This window comes from Amphiprion ocellaris, chromosome 13 (genome assembly GCF_022539595.1).
Source record: "Amphiprion ocellaris isolate individual 3 ecotype Okinawa chromosome 13, ASM2253959v1, whole genome shotgun sequence".
Lineage (NCBI taxonomy): Eukaryota > Metazoa > Chordata > Actinopteri > Pomacentridae > Amphiprion > Amphiprion ocellaris.
This window is the reverse complement of record NC_072778.1, coordinates 28,185,521-28,206,214: the sequence shown is the minus strand read 5'-3', so window position 1 is coordinate 28,206,214 and position 20,694 is coordinate 28,185,521. Positions and strand designations below refer to the sequence as shown.

The window sequence follows — 20,694 nt, the reverse complement described above, 5'->3', positions numbered from 1 at the left end:
TACGCCAAGACATCGAAACCCCCGACAGGTGAAGTGGCTAACATTGATCTTCTCTACAGTGTAAAGTTCTACAGGGAAACACTGGGTCCTGACATTCACATAGATGTTACTTTAACACTTTCATAAACATTGCACAACAGTCACAGCAATGGGATTTCCCAACACCAGTAGCTTCCCCAAAGCAAGAAACAATCAGGAATGGCTTGAGGAACATGATCAGGAGCCCAGCACATTGACTTGGCCTCCAGGTTTGTCAAATTCCCATAATCCCAATCCATGAAGGCCCCACCCAGCAATACACAGGACCCAAAGGATGCAAAATACAGGACATACACAAAGGAAGGTCCTCTGTCCACAGTAGCTGGGCAGTATTAGGCAAGTGTTCTTCCTGTTAAGGCTCATCACTGCATTGTATAATCAGAGGAATGCAATTTAATGATTACATCAAAACTCTTATTTATTTATCTAAATACAATAAAGCATTTATTATGGATTCAACAGCTGTTATCACACCTTATACCTCCCAAACCTACTGGTCATGGTCCAGTCTTCATGTCTCCATCTGTTCCACAGAAATCAGAGTTACCTATCCACATGCTGACAAGACTTCATGTCTATTGTGTTCCTTGCTCTACCCATGTGTCCCTTAGCAATCTGTTCGGCACTAAGCTATCCTCTCTGCCACTCTTTTTTCTGTTTTTTGGGTGAACTAAATAACAATTTCAGTCAGTTCCTCCTTTCTATCTCTATTCATCGTCTCTCTCTCCTTACCTGGGTGGTGTCTGCAGGTGTCTACGGGGGTCTGAGTGACTCGCGGGTTGAATAATTCACTCAGTCCAAATGAGATCTCCCTGGCCTTAATGAAACCATTAATGAGACTCCATGGATTCAGACCACTGCCTCACACCCATACTGACACACAGACACAGACACACACAGTTCCGCACACAAACACTGCACAAAGCACACATGCAGAAACACACACATAATCAAATGCGTGCACACTGCAAAAGCTGGCATTGGAAACCAACAAAGGCTGGCATCAGCTCAAACACACACGCACACGCACACGCACACGCACACGCACACGCACACGCACACAGTATATTATGCTAATCGCCCATAGGAATGCAGTTTTGAACTAAATAGGTCAACATGAAATCACCAAAATGACTGAGTGGCACCATGTTGATGTACCAAGCATTGTGCGTGTGTGTGTGTGTGTGTGTGTGTGTGTGATCCTCCAAATGTCGTTTGTGCACTTGTGTGGGACTTGACTGCACTCTCACATTGCTGTTAACTGGCCGTACAGAAGTTTTACTGCACATTCTGGATTAGAGAGAGTGTTGACATGTTAGCTTTTAGAGAGGCTGTTCACTGCTGCCTACCAATCAGCAATAAGCAGCATAGTCAATGGTTCTGTTGTGCACAAGGCTTTAGGGCTTTTTCTTTCAACCTATTTATTATTTTCACACTCCAACACCTTTAGGTCAGCAGAGGGAAACCAGAATAGATTCAGTATTTTACTCACAGACGGGGTTTAGTTATTTAAAATGAATAAATTAAGAAGGAAATGCTTTTGATTTCTACAGATCTTGGGTTGTTTAACCATGTAGGCCTTTGGATATTTTCAGGGTAAGTTCATGTCCTCTACCGTGAGTCTCTTACCTTAGTCCTTATAAGGGCTAGCCATACATGCTGTATCTGTTCTATGCAGATCTTAACACATGAAAACATTAACATATCAATGTGATGAAGAGTTTATGAATAAATCAACAAGCGTAATCGGTGTAAGATTAATGTGGATTTTTTTGCAGGCTGTTAACTGTAAATAAATTCAATGTAAATTAAAAATATATATTTTTTTTTTTTCTGACTGACACTTTGTTGCACAGACAAGAAACTACTATTGGAAAGGTCAAGTGCTGCAATAAATACTTTGAGAGGAAGGGACGTGGATGCAAAGTGTGTCTCCTGGCTTCGAAGGGTTCTAGAAATGAAAATTTTTTTATCTGGTTTTTACAGAAATTTAATTTATCCTTCTAATTTAGCATTTATGATGTATATAGCCAAGTATGTAGAGCGTGAAGTAGTTCATTGGAGTCAAAAACTAATAGATAATGGCAAAAACATGAACCTTGAAACTGTGACAGTATCAAATATTTGTGACTATCCTGCTTTTGTTTCACCAGTATCCACTTGGTTAATTTTCATGTTGTATGGTTTGATATAAAAATGTTATTGTGAGCTCATTAAGTCCTGACTTTCATTAACAGAAAAATTTGCTTGAAGGGTTGAGAAAACTGATACTGTAATCAGTTGAATTTCACAACTTTCATGTCAGTCGTTATAATCAATTTAAGCTATACATATATTCAGAGACATGGAGTTCTTTAAGTGAAGAATACAGGTGAAATAATTTTGTGCTTCAGCTATTCAAAGTTACAAAATACAGATCAATGTAGGGTCCTAATCCTTGATGCAAACAACAGCATAAACAAAATTTAGTGGTCTGGTTTAGGTCAGCATAGGGACTCATTCATTTAGAGAATAGAAGCACATCTGATTCTTGTAATCAAGTATTGTTTTGGTAGTGTCTTAAATTAAAATTATTTCATGGGGTACCTTTTCACTGATCTTTAACCAGCACCAGGATCCAAAATCAGTGTTGTGTTGAGGCCAATTTAAAATACATGAAATCGAGAACTGCATCTCCTGCAACAAGATGTTTACACTTTGTTAACAGCTATTCTAATGAATGAATGGTCCCAATTTGCCATTTTCTGTGTGCAAAGTAGTCGTGGATGTACACAAAACTATCACTAAAAGGAAAGCTTTAAAATATAAAAACTCTCATTTGTGGCCAGGAAAGACAATAATATCCTCAAAAGGCCAATTTGAATCTAAAAATGACTGTGTGTGTGTGTGTGTGTGTGTGTGTGTGTGTGTGTGTGTGTGTGTGTGTGTGTGTGTGTGTGTGTGTGTGTGTGTGTGTGTGTGTGTGTGTGTGTGTGTGTGTGTCTTTTAGGTGTTGCACATGCAAATTTCGTTGTACCATTTGGGACAATGACAATAAAGCTTCTTGATTTCTGATTTCTTACCCCCACAGTCCAAAAACATCCATCCATTCATTATTTATACACCGCTTGATCCTCATTAGGGTTGCTGGGGGCTGGAGTCTATCAGAGCTGACTTAGGGTGAATTCAGGGGACCTGTCCAGGGTATCCCCTGCCTTCACCCTAAGTCAGCTGGAATAGACTCCAGCCCCCAGTGACCCTAATGAAGATTAGATGGTCTATAAATAATGGATGGATGTTTGTGTGTTCAGAGTTGACTGAGTTATGACGAGCTTTCACTGATTTTAAAGGGTTTTAATAGCATACATGAGCTCTCATTCTGTTTCCATTCTACTTTTTCTTGCTGTCCATTGATGAAAGTGATTATATAAATCAAAAACAGCATCCTCATGTCTTACAGCTGGGTATTGACAATCCTTATTTCTCTCTTCCCCGCATATCCTCACTCTAAATACCACCTAGAACAGTAATAACTTTAACATTCTCAATGTCCTCCATGAAAATAAGCATCTTAGAATAAGTAAGACCCATGACCCTTCATTTCCTTCAGAAGTAAATATATAACTAAGTGATTAAATGAGAATGGCCTCCCACAGTCTTGTTTAGGGGACTGAATCAATTTTCTGACTACATGGTTCAAGGTACGAGCTGGAGCCACTAAGCTTATTAGCCTGGCTGACTGGAGTTTGGCCACCTCTCTTAGTGTTTATGTGTGTGTGTGTGTGTGTGTGTGTGTTGGTTGGTTTACACCTGGGTGGCTGCCAGGGACTGAGAGCATGGAGTGTAAGTACACAAACCAGGCTCTGGGTGGGTATGGGGAATGGAGATTGAGGGAAATCTGGTGGAGAGATTGCAAAGGAGCAAAGTGTCAGACCTGGAGGCTCGAGAGTAATGGAGGCAGTGGTGTCACATAAAAATAAAAAATAAAAAACTGCCTCCTGAACTTCAAGTTCTTTATAATTCTTGAGCAAAGGAACTACAACTAGTCACTGACAAAGGTAGGGTAGGTGGGAAAACCAAAACATTTGTAAACAAAGCAGGTACATACATATCTTTAACCTTATGATGCACAAAATGGTGCATCGGTTGTTTGATAAAGATGTTTGTCATGATGTATCTTCCCACCTCCCTCTGTTTTTATAGCAACTGACCGCACAATGGACACATTCAAGATCATTTAAAGGCATTTAAACACTAATAAAGACTTATTTATATGTAATAAAAGCATGCTCCTCATTTATCTGCATGTTTTTGAAGCTTCAGTCTAACTTCTGTCCTTTACTACCTTTTACATTGCACTTTATCATTTGCCTCTGAATGTACACTACCGTTCAAAAGTTTGGGGCCACTTACAAATGCGATCATTTTTGAAAGAAAAGCATTTTCTTTTCAATGAAGTAACATTGACTTAATCAGAAATATAGTCGGGACATTGTTAATGTGGTAAATGACTATTCTAGCTGGAAACAGCTGATTTTTAATGGAATATCTCCATAGGGGTACAGAGGAACATTTCCAGCAACCATCACTCCTGTGTTCTAATGCTACATTGTGTTAGCTAATGGAGTTGAAAGACTAACTGATGATTAGAAAACCCTTGTGCAGTTATGTTAGCACATGGATAAAAGCGTGAGTTTTCATGGAAGACATGAAGTTGTCTGGGTGACCCCAAACTTTTGAATAATAGTATATCTTTTGGGATCTAAATGTTGAAAAGAATAGAATAAAAATTTCAGGAAATAAGCTCATGCGGCTTTCAGGCAGAGAAGATCAATATCACAGTCATGTCTGTACATCAAATGTGAAGCTGCAGGCAGCAGATGACTGGCTTAGCTCGGCATGTAGTTAAAACCAGCCATCAAAACATACTTTTTGAAGTAGCAGTATAACGTCTATTTGTTTTGCTTTCATTTCTATCCTATTCATCGACATTTCCTGTATAATGTGCAGCTGCAAAAACACTCTCCCCACAGAGATCCATTTATTTATCAAATATAATCGAATTCCATGTGTCATTACGTTGAATCTTGTCCTTGACTGTTTGTTTACAGCAACTTGCCATCAAAACCAATGTGAACTCTTCCTACTTCCAGCTCCAGTCTGTTTTTCCTCTGTTCTCATGCAGGACAAACCATTCATTACAGCAAGGTTACAGCTCTGATTTACATCTGATAAGAAAACATTAAATAACATGTTCTAAAACAAGCACCTGATACACTGTTAACATGCCTTAGAAGTCTTGATTTTCACATTCACTGTATACTCAATGCCATTCAGGAATGTGATATGTGTGAGTATGATGCAAAGGTTTACATAAATAAACTCAGTTCTGTGTTGTACTTATTGCAGTAAGAAAAAGAAAAAGAAAATAAATTCCAGTGAACGAATAATTGCCTGGAGCAGCTCTACATTATTGACTATGCATTTCATGGTCATTCTTCAGAGTGCAAATACTTTAAATGAGGCCAGATGTGATACCTGGGTGGGTGATGACATAATTGGAACTACTTTAGGGGATCATGCTCGACTGGTTTGACCAGTGTCCATCTGTCTGTTATGGATTCTAAGTTGATCAAATTCATACCTGTTGTTTGAAAGGGGAATTACTGTCAGATTATTAAATATATTAGTCTCACTTTTCTGACGGGGAAAATAGAATCAATGTGTCTTACTTTCTGTTACGATGTGACCATATTATTAAACCAGCCTCATGTGTGAAAGAGCACCATAACAGTCACACTACGTCAGCCCTACCAACAGTCACTTTCAACACAGTAAAAGTCTGTAGTAATGTTGGTATGTACAGCGGGCAGGAAGTTAACCTGTAAAAGCCATAACCTAATGGTGTCTATTGTTTTGGAGAATACCCTGAACAGTGATACCATGAGAAGGTAAGTTCTCCTGTCCCACTCTGACATTCACCTGTCATGTTGTGGTTAAAAAAAAAAGACCTCATGACTTTCACCTCATGTATTATACATCACTTGATCTGCTATCTAGTCTCACATGTGACAGATATTGCACATGTACCATGACTCTCTCCATTACTGTGGAGAGAATGTCAGACTACAGCTGTGAGGAGTATTAATGGAAAAGTGACCTATGACAGAATGCCATCACTTCAACAGATAGACAAAGGCAATAATGTTCCATATCGCATGTCTGAAAAGGGCTATAGAGGGGTAAAAGCATCAAGTTGGCCAGCTTATGATCCACTCTTCACAGAAGCATTGTGCTTTTTCATATGCAAGAAATAGACTCAACATGTCATGTTATTACTGCTTTTTTCATGGCCATAATAAATGGTGAACATGATAATTGTAAGAAACTGTGGCAACAACCCAGTAAATAGGATTTTCACAGGTATCTAACATTTAAAGGTCTGACGTTTTTCTGACAGAGAATGACTGTAATTTTCACAAATTCTTATGAGGGAGTAGTGTGAAGTAACAATGGAGTTATAGGCAAACCACACAATCCTATTATCTCAGTGAACAAAACTCAATAAACCATGCAAGATGGTATTAGGCAAAAGATATGATGATTGAAAAACCGGAGGATGTGCGCTTCTATGCCTGAGAAACTCCACAAATAATTCACCAACTTGGAGGAACCTGGAAATAGTTTTCTTCTGTTCTTTAGAGTACCAAAGCAAAAAATCCTACTTATGCCCACATATATCGATCCAAGTATTTAATCTTTTTGTGGAAAATGTAAGTTACTCAGCCGTAACACTAAATCCCTGTGTTTCTAGAAGTTTCCCCAGAAGATTTATGTAAAGGAGATCTAATCTGTATGTATGTTATGTGAAACAGTTTTCGCCAAATGCTCTCTTCAAAGAAACACCCACAAACTGGAACACTTACAGGAACTGTCCAATTTATTATATATGCAAAAGATGACTTACATCTTTCGCCTACAGAAAGACAAGTGGAAAAAATTAGACTGTATAAAACATAGTCTACTGGACTGAAAAGTGAATGCAGCAGAGCTTTAAACCTGTGTTCTTTCTAACAGCCAGCAGGGGGCGACTACTCTGCAAAAAAAGTCAGATTGTGTGGAAGACAATTAGAAAATGAAACTACTTGTTTTGCTATCACAGTACACATTTTCAAAATGAGTTAATGATCTCAATCACTTTTTGAAAAACTTTTCAACACAGTATTATCTTCCTTTTGTAAATTATGGTCCCATTTATACTAAACTAGACAATATAACAGACCATGTTTTAAGGTTGTGTTACCGGGTTATTGCAACCGTATGGATGTGTGTTGTCAACTCAAGATTTCTGTCAGATCCAGACGTCTGGCATTAGGCATAAATGCTCAAACCCCTGTGTCATAAACCACACCTATCTATCTGTCTCTGATGTTTGCTGATACCTAGAAAGACCACAGGTTCAGATATTAATCTTAAAATTTGTTAAAAAATGTAATTGAAAAAACGAAGTTTCTGTCTTGTTCCATCTGTTTCTGCCTCTTTCAATCCCTATTTCTTCTCCAGAAGACACACTCACTCTAAAGTACTAGAAAGTTCCCCCTATTTGTTTTATTACATTTCATTTGATTTAAGCATAAATGCAAATCAAAGCTAAATAAACATAAAAATAAACGATGTGATTCTTTTGTTTGCTCTTCTTGGACAGAGCTCTCCTCAGTTTGGTGTTTTGACTGTTTGGGATATTATGCAAATAGATTTTCATAGCTGAAGATGCAATAACAATGAAGCTTTTGTCAGACTCAATTTCACTGCTGTGTTCATCTTGTTAAAGTGTGCATCTTTGCTTAAATTTGCACTTATCCTCTTACTGTGTCACATAAAGCTTTGTAGACAAGCCAAAACACTTTCCTAGAAAGGTACAGCTGCTGTTGTGCTTTGATAGTCGGGTGCTGAGCCAGACGTGTTGTCAATTATGACAAAAAAGAGGGACATTTTTAGTACAGATATCACAGTAAAGTAGTGATTGGCCTAAATGTGAACATTTGCTTTTCATTTTGCAGGAATTTTGTCTGGACAAACTGAAAATTTGTCCAGATGAGGATGATGCTACATGAAAAGTCAGGGGAACACTAAAGTAAACAAACAGAACTAAGTCAGCATTTTTTTTTAGCTTAGTGGATGTAATGCCTTGACTCATTAATTTCATTGGTGGAAGAGCTGCCATGCAAAGTGCTTGAATGTCATCTAGACAAATAGGAGTTGAGTGTCTTTCCCATCATGGCAATTGAACTGCCAATCCTGCCATTGATAGATAACTTGCTCTCCCACCCGAGCCACTGCCACCCAAATTTCAGGACAATCCATCCAACAGCTGTTTGAGATGTTTAACTTGAAGCTATTTTTCTACCTCATAGCGGTGGTTGGGGAGAAGTCAGGGAATCACCAAACTCATTAGGAAATATGGTAGGGAAACCTTTGTGGCTATTCAAAAACATATTGATGTTAGGATTTATCTTGTGGAGACCATGAATGTCTGTTTAAATCTAATGACAATCCATTCAATAGCTGTTGAGACATTTCAGTCTGGACCAAAGCAGTAGGCTGACAACACCACACCCAGAGCCATGCAGACATCATGCTAACATGCAGTACATAATATACATTTATTCACACTGTACAAGTGAACACATGTTTTCAATAAATGTTATTTCACTGCAGTGTGTTAGGTCAGTTCACTAAAACTTTCCATACAATATATGTCAAACTCCCATCTATCAATCTGTGCTATGGTAGAATGATACTTAGTTATATTACAGCATGAAATGTAGCCAGCAGGTAGCTCAATACAACAAAATTATGAATGAAGGTCATAGGTGTTTACACCACTATGTCCATAATGTTCTTTTTAAATAATGTGTATTTTGGGACTTGTAGATTTTCACTGGAGAGTGCAGACTAACAGAGAAAGAACGTGAGTGAGGAGATTAATGGGGAATGATGTACAAGAAAGAAGGCGCAGCTAGATTTTAACCTTGGACGTTATTGCTGCACAGTAAGAGCCTCAAATGGGATCGCCACCAAGTTTTCATATCAAAGTCTGTTTACATGTGTCTGGGAGTGTCAGTGCACATGTGAAACAAGATGTATAAAATCTTTTGTGCCTCTAGAGGGAGCTGTGTCAAGAAATGAAGACTTCAAGGTTGATTTACAAAAAAAAAAAATCTAATTTTGTGGTTTTACCAGACTTAAGTGGTCCACTCCTGTCAGTCAAAAAAAAAGAAAAAAAAGTGTAGAATTAGACATAACAGTGCCTAATTAACGGCTAAGTTACGACTTACTGCTGGTGTACTTTTTTAAACATTTCTGTAACAAGTGTAGTTGGTTTGAAGCATTTGAAAGCAATTATTCTTGGTATTTACCTTCAACAGTCTTCTTGATCCTACTGATGAGTCAGTCTTGTCTTACATCTATATACTTATAGACTGTTTTGTCAAACCAATTATGCTAAATGGAAACATTTTTTGGACCAAAAGAATCACCACTTTGGTAAAGTACTCAAAACGAGATTGGGGTTAAGACCAGGTGTACAAAACACAGGGTTTAAGCACTTAAAGTCCTTCTCCAGTCACTGATTAATCCTCCCCCAAAATCATCTCTGTGTATCTAAATTACATATTTGAAAATATCTGACCAGAGGATAGAAGAGAACTATAGCCATCAATTTAAGTTTCATTTTACAAATCAGGTTAAATACCACTCCAGTCAAAATGAAACATGGGATTATCTCATTGACAAAGGTCCATTTAATCAACAGAATCTCAATTAAAATCAGAAATGGGTAAAATAATCACATTTTAGTATCCTGATGAAGAGAATCAAAAGTCCTTAATTAAATGAAAAAAACAACAACTGCCAAATAATACTTCAAGAAAGAAACATTGTATTTCATTCCATTCCATATCAGTTCATTTCAGTCAGCTTGTCAAAGGGATAATGTAGCCTAAGCTGAGGTAAGAGAAAAGGGGAAAAGCCTGGAGATTTGGTAAGAAATAAAGCAGACTTACCCCAACCATGACCCATATAAAGACACAGATCCATCCATCCATGCATCCATCCATCCATCCATCCATCCATCGAAGCAAGTCACAGCAGCGGTAGAATGAGATGGATCCAGTCCTGCTCCTGGGATCAGCTCAGAGTCACATTTCCTGGGGGACTACATATCCAGTATCCCTGGTTCTGGGTTCCACAGGCACTTTATTTATTTAACACATCCAATTGGATTGGTCCTTATGAAGTCTCCTTTTCCCAACTCTCACATCAGTCCATTGTTCTTTGTCCCTCCTATGTTTGCTGTACTCAGATCATAGGTGTGTCTGCTTAAACACCTCACTTCCTCTCTACACTTTCTGCCCAAGAGGAAAAAAAGGTTGTTCTGTTTTTCTTTTCTTTTCTGCTACATGACCCCTTTATGTCTTAATATTGTTTAGATGTAACTGTACACCAACTAACACTATTCACCTATGATGTTTCTTCCAGCATTTTAAAAAAGCACCCTGTGGGCTTGTTAACAGGGTTAAAAAATATCAGTTTTCACTCTAGGGGGTCTTTAAGATGCTACATGCTGTAGGAAGACATTTAGAGAGCTGCTGTTGTTGAAAAAGCTAATAATATACATACATTTTGTGCTTCCTCATTGGATTAGTAACAAGAAACTGAAGTCTTTATCATTATTCGCTGTCAAAAAGGATTAAAGTTGACCTAACGTTTTTTTTATTTATTTTTTTTATTTTTAGCAGAGCTCAGCCCAATAAAAAGGCTCCCATGCAAGACTGGATTTAAATATTTCATGTTTTAGAAAGACATAGTTCATTTCTATATTTATGATGTTTGGAACACAGCTGAGTATACAGCATTATATTTATGATATGTGTAATGTGCATGATCAGCATTTCATTACTAATATGATTATGTTCACATGATTGATTTGGCTTTAATATCTTAAGCTGCTCTTTCAGTTCTCTCAGTGTGGCAATCGAGAGTATTCTGGTACAGTGTGTCTTTCTCTCGCAGATTTTTGCATTTCGGGTGCCAACCGTCCCCATTGTTGAAGCGAGTTTCTATAACTGAGGCAGCCAAGTCGAGGGGATAAGCTTCTCAAGCCCCTCTCCCTTCTGACACGCACAGCGGAAAAAAACTGAACTGATGAATCCAGACACACAGGCAGCTCGAGCATGTGTTTAAGCAAACTGCTCCGTGTCCTACTGTGTTCTTGTCAACATTCGCAAACACCACGCTGAGGAATGCTGAGGAATGCTTCCACAAATGAATGTGAAAAATGTGCATCAGGGCGAACACTTGTCTATGTGTGTTTAATTCTGCTGTATCTGGCTGGTCTGCTGCTTCCTTCTGCTCCGTGTGATTAAAGAACATCTCAAAGTCTGGAACAGTGCTGACAAGATAACCAGTAAGATGACATTAATCTAACACTGTTCCTTTAATCACTATTTAGGGGAACGCACTGCAACCCGACACAAGCTCACTGCTGTCACACTAAAACATCATATGTCCAAAATTTCCTTTTGTCAAATTCAATCATTCGTCTTACTTTATTTGCATAGATGCATCATAACATTAGTTAGAAATTAAACTTAAAATACATTTTTAAAAAGATCTCTTTAGAGTAAGGGCTGTATTTGCTCCAAGCAGGTTGCATTTTAACATACATTTTACACAGAATGAAGTCTAAATCTATGGGAAATCAATATTTGAGTCTTCTAGGGTACGTTTTGGGCATTTTTAGGTCTATATTTGACAATCCATAGTGAAGGGGAATGGTATGTAGCAAAAAGGCCTTGGCCTGACTTGAAATGGAAATGTAGGAGGTCATGGTAAGTGCCTTAAACCCTCAGGCAATCTGTGAGGCAGAACTTGGTTTAAACTAAGCAGAAATTGAATAACCCTGGAGGCATGTCTTTGCCATATGACTAAACGAGAAATTTAAAAATGTGTTATAAAAGCATTTTCCACATTGTACAAAGTCTTGCTTGCTTATCTTTCCTTTGAGGGTGTTGTGCAAATGACTGACACATTGGTTCAGCGGTTAGCTCTGTTGTCTCAGAAAAAATTATCTGGATTTAAGCCTTCCAGTTAGCTGGAATCTTCATGAATGGAGTTTACATGTTTTCCTTGCGTCTGAGTGGTCTTTCTATAGGTGATCTGGCTTCCAGCCATCATCCAACCACATGCATTGTAGGTCATTGCTGATTTCAAGCCGGCTGCAGTTGTGAACCTGAATGCGCATGGTTGTCTGTTTCTTTGCGTTAGATTGATTACAGCCCCGTCTACATGTTAGGAGAAGTCTTGCTAACAGATCATTGGATGTATGTGTGGGCAAAAAAGATTTAAAGCCTCATTGATTATAACTGTAATAACTTTTAGGGTCGTGCCAGTGGTTAACCAAGCATGCTGGTTTGTAGCTTCATTTTGGTCTCCACCAGCTCCTTTAGGAAAATAGCTGGCATTTTGCCTGCAAAATGCTTAACACTGTTATGTCAACCAGGTAATTGATAATGTTCTGTCATTTGGAGAAGGGCAGGCAGGACAAAGTAGTTTTTTTTTTTTTTTTTTTTTTAAATCAGGTCTCTTTGAAAACAGTTACTTGTATGGATAAAAAGAATGTTTAGAAAGCAGAGTTGTGAGTTGTAAAACCAAAACAATGAGCTAAAAGATGCAAAAAATGCAACATAGAGGTAAAGTTGAGCTGTAGAGTCAAGTAAAAAGTCTATGGATTCATTACTACTATTGGCAGCTTCCACTCTATTCATTCTAATGTGAAAGAATATTAGCAAATACATTTTCCTGATTGTTTTTAGTCCTAAAAATATGCTGGAGTATTGTTGCTTACAGAATGACGGAAATTTAAAGTGCTTAAGCAGTCGGTGCACTTTCAAATATGAGTGGTTGAGTCAAGGTTAAATGCTTCCTTGATATATTTGAATCTTTTAACGAGGACAACCTTATGGTGACATAATCCTAGAGTTTCCATAAGAAAACATTCTCCTTTTAAGAAAAAATCTTTGCTCATGTCCTTTAGGTTTGAGTGTACAATGGTAAATGGAAATCAGAAGAAAGAACAAAAATACAAGCTATCAGGAGGAGCTAATTATGAGCCACAGGGCCAAACAGCAGACAGACAGATGCAAGGACATTTGGGAAATGAAGAAATAACCAGCCTTCGTCAGTCAGAACACAAAACAATTAAAATCATCACATTACCATATCAGTCCTGTTCAAACACCAGTGTAATTATCCAGCCCTGCAGCAAGATGGTCTGATTCTGAACAGATCAAAAATAAACCTGATAACTCTAAAGTGAAGATGGCAACATCTGTCATGTTTATCACTGAGATGATGTCTTTTTCTGGTTTCTCAGTTTAAGTCACTTGAATATTAAAGACTACATCAGAATCACTGCACATCTTCAGGAAGACATTAGAGAAGGTTGTTTTTCTGTGAAAGGAACCTTAAAACTATATTCCAGTCTCTCCACTGGTGTAATATTAACACCAGCAGACCAGCTACTTTAGATGCAATGGGGTTTGTCCCCTAATTTCAATAATCCCTGCTACATATCTTTAAACTGCTGAAAACGTTCTTGTCTGGTCATTGATTAAACCCCTAAAAACAAATTTCTGTGCATCAGAGTTACATACACTACCTTTCAAAGGTTTGGAGTCACCCAGACAATTTCATGTTTCCATGAAAACTCACACTTTTATTCATGTGCTAACATAACTGCACAAGGGTTTTCTAATCATCAATTAGCCTTTCAACACCATTAGCTAACACAATGTAGCATTAGAACACAGGAGTGATGGTTGCTGGAAATGTTCCTCTGTACCTCTATGGAGATATTCCATTAAAAATCAGCCATTTCCAGCTAGAATAGTCATTTACAACATTAACAATGTCTAGACTGTATTTCTGAATCATTTAATGTTATCTTCATTGAAAAAATGCTTTTATTTCAAAAATAAGAACATTTCTAAGTGACCCCAAACTTTTGAACAGTAGTGTATTTATAAGTTTTCCTTTTGCAAATGATCCCTTTCTGTCTCAAGATAACTTAAATGTAACACCACCATTGCTTCCTCTAGAATGCACAAACCTATGTAGTCCCCGACTCCATCTCCACCCACCATTTCCTAGCTCTGTGTTGAACTTCGAATGCTGCAATACTGATTTTGTAAGACCGGGTAGATTTACTAATTTGATTAAACACATGTTTAAAGTTGTCTTATGTAATTAAGGGCTACATAGCTTTACAATACCCATTGGATTTTTCACAGCTGGAACAATATTTTTAAAGGTGGATCACTTTTTTGAGTGAATGTTGTACACAGACCTGCTCATCGGATGTCGCATGTGGAACATGACATGCTTGTCAGGCATTCACAAAATGTATTTTGGTAAATAACACAGAATGTAAACATATCTGTTGTTTGCAATTAAACAACACAAGATCATGATAGTTGATATTGTGATTACTGAAACAAACTTCTCAAAGAATATAATAAAAGCAAGGTTGTCCATCCAAAAATCATGTATCCTGGCTCTTACATAAACTAAACATGTAAACTTACATCTTTGAATGATAAAATACAAGCTTTCATTAAACAGTTCCTAACTATATGTAGTGCACATGAATGCTACTGTCAGGAGTCATGGTGTTACATGACACCACATTTCTGACTTCATTAACTTTTTTTGAGAGGTTCCAGGCAGGTGACAGCTAGCAGAGGATGGTTTCGATCCATCGACCTCTGGGTTATGGGCCCAGCACGCTACTGCTGCGCCACTCTGCTGCTGCTGAAGGTTTGACAAGCTGATGTTTTCACATGCTTTAGGAGAGTCAGTGCTCATCACAAATGGCGTTTGATAGGTTTACATAACTGGGCTTCCTGGAGGTGTTACAAAAATGCTGGAGCAGTAGGAGCAGTGTATTGCTGCTCCAGGAGACTACTTTGATGGAGATTGTGGCAAAATCTAAATCAACTTTTTTTAAAATTTTTTTTAATTTATTTTTTTATTTGACATTTTGGTCACCCCTTGTATGAGCACAGAGCAACTCACTGCTCAACTCTCAGAACACACACTGACAGAGCAGGATCAGAACATTTCCTTCAAATGACATCAAGAAATGGAAAAAGGAATGGAATTGTACAAACTGATGTTTACCATCTGAAACTGTTATCAAAATAAATTATGTAAACTGAGGGGTTAGAGAAACAGGCTGTGATCAGAGCGACTGGAGAAATCAGAGCTGTATGCAACCCACTCTGGGATTTCAGAATCCCAGAAGGAGGGATTCTCCCAGATGGATGTCTGAAAGTTTCTTAGCTGAGGTCCTGAACTTCTTGCTTTGTTTGCTGAGGAAATAAATAAGATGTTTTGCATGAAAGCCAAAGTGGAAAAAGTAACTAGAGCTGCAAAGTTTGCGTTGTAAAGTTCTTCCTAAGTTCTTATAATAGCTTAAAGAAAAGCAATTTTGCCAATCTGGTTGTACCATTAAGATGCATGGAATTCATAAGCTGCAAACTTTAGAATGTAAACTAGCTGCAAAAAATATGTTGATCTGAATGAGTTTTACTGAATAAATAAAGCTGAGCTAACTGTAAGGCCATTCTGTCTAAAGCAACCAATGGTGCAAACTGGGAGGTAATTTGATCAACAAAAATAAGAGGCTTTACTGTAATCCCCATCCCTTATATATGAGCAGTGTTTTACTTATGTAAACATGAATACATTTCAGAACTAGTCTTATTCAAACAGTTCTGAGAAAATGCACATTTAAACAAACCATAATGGTGTTTGTTTATCACTGTTGTGTGGAATTTATTGGTCCCTTTAAAATGGAATGTAAACTCTCCACAGGTTAACCTGCATTAGTTGTACAATTATACTACTATGACTAATTACTCTCTCACTCTTGGCTCAAACTTCTTGGCCTAGTTAGCTTTAGAATTATTCCTGACAAATCTACACGTAAGAACTATATTACTTAAAAGTTGTTAGTAAATGTAGTTCTGGCTTATATGATATAAAACCATTTAATCAGTAGCATTCTAGTGTGTTTAATCAGATATATCTGTTAGATAAGTTATTAATGTTTTACAAAGCATCTTCACTTACATTCAGAACCAATCCAGAATTTTCTGCTAAGCGGCCCTCCCAGCTCACTTGTGAACCTTGTAGAGATAAAGCATTTGTTATTGCCACATTATCACACCTGACACCCCATACCTCCTTAAAGTGACTTCAAACTTCAGCTCCTGTTCTAATGTCTAAATCTGCAACATATTATTTGTTGGTAAATGTCCATAGTCTGACCTGGTTAGTCTTCAGTGAAGTACATTTGTAGTTTTGTAATAAATGTAAAGTTCTTGTTAAGCAAGACAGGCAAAACTCAACATACAAGAAAAGTGTTTAGTGATTTTGGACATGTCTATGTGTGTGTGTGTGTGTGTGTGTGTGTGTGTGTGTGTGTGTGTGTGTGTGTGTGTGTGTGTGTGTGTGTGTGTGTGTGTGTGTGTGTGTGTGTGTGTGTGTGTGTGTGTGTGTGTGTGTGTGTGTGTGTGTGTGTGCGCCTCCATCAGCTAAAGATGTGCAGACCCAGTTTGGTGCTAAAATGTAGAAAAACCTGATGTGGTGTGAACTTTGTTTGGGCACTTTAGATTTGTGTCTCATACCGAAAGCAAGGGAGTTGGCAAAACTGTTGATGATAAATGATCAATGAGGCAGGCAGACTAGACTAATATATTCAACCAAGCAAAACCTCTGCCTCTGCACTCTCTCTACTAATAGGAGACGGAGGGAGAGCATGCCAGGTCAATAGAGGACATGCATTTTGGTCATTTTTCCAGTAAGAGGAATGGCAGGCCTGCTAATATCTCCTAATGGAACTGAGTTTCCGTTAGTATTTGCTTAAGCTGGCTGTACTGGGGTCTGTCGTGGTACTGGCTGATCATAAAGTCTTTTTTTTTTTTTTTTTTAAACCAGCAAACTGAGGCATTGCATCTATACATTATAGAAAGCAATAGCATTATTCATTTTATCAGCTACATCAGGCCCATTAAAATTGGCTCCTCTGGATTCACTTATGTATTTTATCATCATGGATACATGATAGTCATTATTTACTGAGAGATGTGCATCCATGTTGTCCAGGATGCTCAGCTAATTAATTGTTTAAATTCAATATTTAATCAATCCTCACTAGCAATCATTGGTTTTCCATTGCATTATTCCAGAGTTGTAACTGAACCTTGACTTAAAGACTAGACAGTCATTGTTTTGTTTTCAAATGTAATATCAGCTGTGAGGAGTCATCATGCCCATGCACTGTATTAACAGGTTCCTGTGGAGGTTGTTGTTGAAAAGCATTGTTGAAAAGCAAGTTTCTTTTGTGCACATTCCAACGAGCACATGTCCATGCACGATGCAGTTGTCTTTACAAAGCTGCAAGTGATGAACAATGGATTATATTAATGTATTAAATAGCTGCATTTCATTCTCAGTGTTGTCAGACCCAAAGTCTCAGAAAACAGTAGACAGACTAACAGAGAATGCACTGCAAGCTAACACATCAGCTGAACTTGTGATCCTGAGGTTCACTTTAACATAATAATATTTAATAATATATATTATGGGACTTCTGTGTAATTTGTGGGCCACTGTTTACATCAGAACTAGGTTATGTGAAAACTTCCAAACAACTAGATTATCTGTTAAGGTGCTTGCTGCAGCAAAACTGCCTTATGACTTACGGCCTCTGAGGTACAAATGATATTAGAGCAGAAAAAAACACAAAGATAAATACTATGGAATTTACTGAAATCTCCCATTTGAAAAGGAACGCTGAATATATTAGCCATGCAGTTTTCTCTAATTCTTTGGCATTTTTTATTTTGTTCTACTCATGTCTGTGTTCTGGCTTTCTGACTAGCTTACAATCACTCTCAGTGTCTTATTTTATGGTGTCCTGGCAGGCCCTTTAAGTCATATTGAGACTGAGTAGATTGGCTTAGTGGCAATCTTATTAAAACCTCTTCATCCTAATTCGGTAATGTGCTTAAGGCTGGTGAGCTGTCCATTGAGTTACACTGTGCTGTCAATCAGCGCTGTCATGAGAAAGCATGACTGACACACCGACGCACGCGCATGTCATCTTGTCCATTCATCAAAAACCATGACTGGGATACCACACACACACGCACACACACGCACACACACACACACACACACAGACTGCGAGCGCAAAATACACATCAAACACACACAACGACGCTGATTTTAATGAGGCCGGATGTTGTATCGACTGGGGAGAGTATAACTTAATACTTTAACATAATAAAAGGCACAAGGCATACTGGCAATACGTTAACCTCTAACAGCTCCAGGCTGCTGCTCTGTATCTGACCTCTGACCTCCAAAAACAGGAAGCATTATTCCAGGTAATAAAGCACAGCTGTAACTATTTATTTCACCAAAGGCAAACCCACCAAAACAAAGAGCCGCTGTAGGGCTTTGATTAATGCCTCAAAAATCTAATCTTTTACATTGTGCAAAAATTTTAATAGTTTTTTTTTTTTTCCACCATGTGTTTCTTTATCTGCCTGTGTTTTACAGGCTTAAGAAATGTATAAAGATAATGATCATTTTTCTCTTGACTGTGTGGAATTAAAATCAATGATGCCTGGTTATTCAAAATTCTTAACGGGTCAAAATGTTAGCAATTCATGTAGAAAAATAAGTAGTATACAGCCTATGAAAGATGTTAACTTCCAACTAGTTTGCATTAACAATGACTTGAGCCCAAATAGTGCTGGTATTAATGATATCAGATTTGTAGCCATCCAAACCAAATTTCTAAGATTTGTTCTTCATTTATACTTCTAACATTGATATAGCAACACGTCACTATTTCCTGCATGTGGAGGGTTGAGGCCAGATGCACTCTATTACTGTAGCGATTCTTCATGAACAAGCTGATGAATTCTAATCAGGATCAGAATATTTCCTGTTAACCCCTTAACCCTCATTCCAACACATCAAGGCCATTAATCAAATCTGACACACATCCACTGAAAATCTCACAGTTCAAATGAATCATCCTAAGATAAAACAGCAGTTATAGTGTCTTACTTTGCTATAAACGTGTGTGCACAATAAAATGGGATATTCTTACCTTTTCTGTCATCTATAGGGCCATATGTTTGCTAAACCACTATATGCATCCCTTTTTCACTATATGAGTCAAACAAACAACATGCTTCCAAGCAAATAGTCATTTTAAGCAAAAACTGGGTGTCCAGGGGTTAAGGAACTCAAAAGGAGCAAATTCACATCAGTTGTTTCTAGAAAACGGAGGTCAAAATGTCCTCATAAGAAAAAGAAAAGGTGTGTCAGGTTTTCAGTCCTGAAGATGATCTCTTTGGTTCATTGTAATGAGTCTGTGGGGTGGATGTCATAAAAACTAAATAAAGTAAACAGGAATTCAAAATCCATCATTTACTAACAGAATTTTAAAATTCATGACAAGTTCACCATGTATCTGTAATCATCTCTGTTCTTGTAGTTTCTACCTGCTGAGTAAGCTGGGTAAGCCATTATTTCTCCCAATGTAGTTATTATTAAAGACAACTGTAAGTGAAGTTACCATTTTGGGAAATACAAAATACGTGTCGAAAGCATTAACTTTCTCCTAAAGTGGCAGTGATACTGTGCCATAGTTGTAAAGAGTCCATAGGATAGTTGTCATTAACGAAGCTATACAGCGGTTTGAGTCTGAGATCTGCCAACAGCATTTTAAGAACATGAGCCCCCAAATTCTTACTACAAGCTGACTATCATCTGTAATCTTCTACTTCATAACAATGGTGATGAAATAAATCAAATCCTTTTAAAATGACTTTCCTTTCATAACTCCGCACTCTGTGATGTGTAATAACCTTAGCCACACATAAGCAGAGTGACGCAGTGGAAGCGTACTGGGCCCATAACCCAGAGATCGATGGATCGAAACCGTCCTCTGCTAAGCTGTTGCTAACAAAACCGAAGTCCTAATCTATAAGGTTTCAGAGATGTACTGTTGGTGCCAATGGTGGATCAAGAATGCTTGATGCCATTTTGAAATACTGCTCAGTAAAGCAGAGACAACTGTGAAACATGTGCTGATGTCATTTGGCACTCGATAAACCTGAATGCCACCGATGTTCCTTGCTAAACTTGCTATGGATACTGACCACCAAGAAACTGTTCTTAGCTTTCTTATACCACTAACTGAAGCAAGTCAGCTCTCTTCAGGCGAGGTAGTGTGGCCGAGTGGTCTAAGGCGCTGGATTTAGGCTCCAGTCTCTATGGAGGCGTGGGTTCAAATCCCACCACTGCCATTTTCTTTTAAGGCACTGAGAATATCACATCCTTAAAACTGAGCAGACAAAACTGATATTGGATTTGGGAACTTGACAGTGTTCCAAATATCAAAGGTCATCATTAAAGTTTGAAAGTTCTTTGACAAAGTAGGTTGTCAAATCTGCTTCTTCTTCCATGCATTGTTTCCAGCTATTTTGCTAATCTGCTCTTCTGTTTTGTATTCCAAATAGTTTGCATTTG

At 37.9% G+C, this 20,694-nt stretch overlaps 1 non-coding gene across 1 annotated transcript; it reads left to right on the top strand.

Annotated features, from left to right (window-relative positions):
- Positions 1-20,389: 20,389 nt before the first annotated feature.
- trnal-uag (transfer RNA leucine (anticodon UAG)) lies at positions 20,390-20,471 on the top strand. Its single transcript has one exon. It is a non-coding gene; the product is annotated as a tRNA-Leu (tRNA).
- The last annotated feature ends 223 nt before the right edge of the window (positions 20,472-20,694 follow it).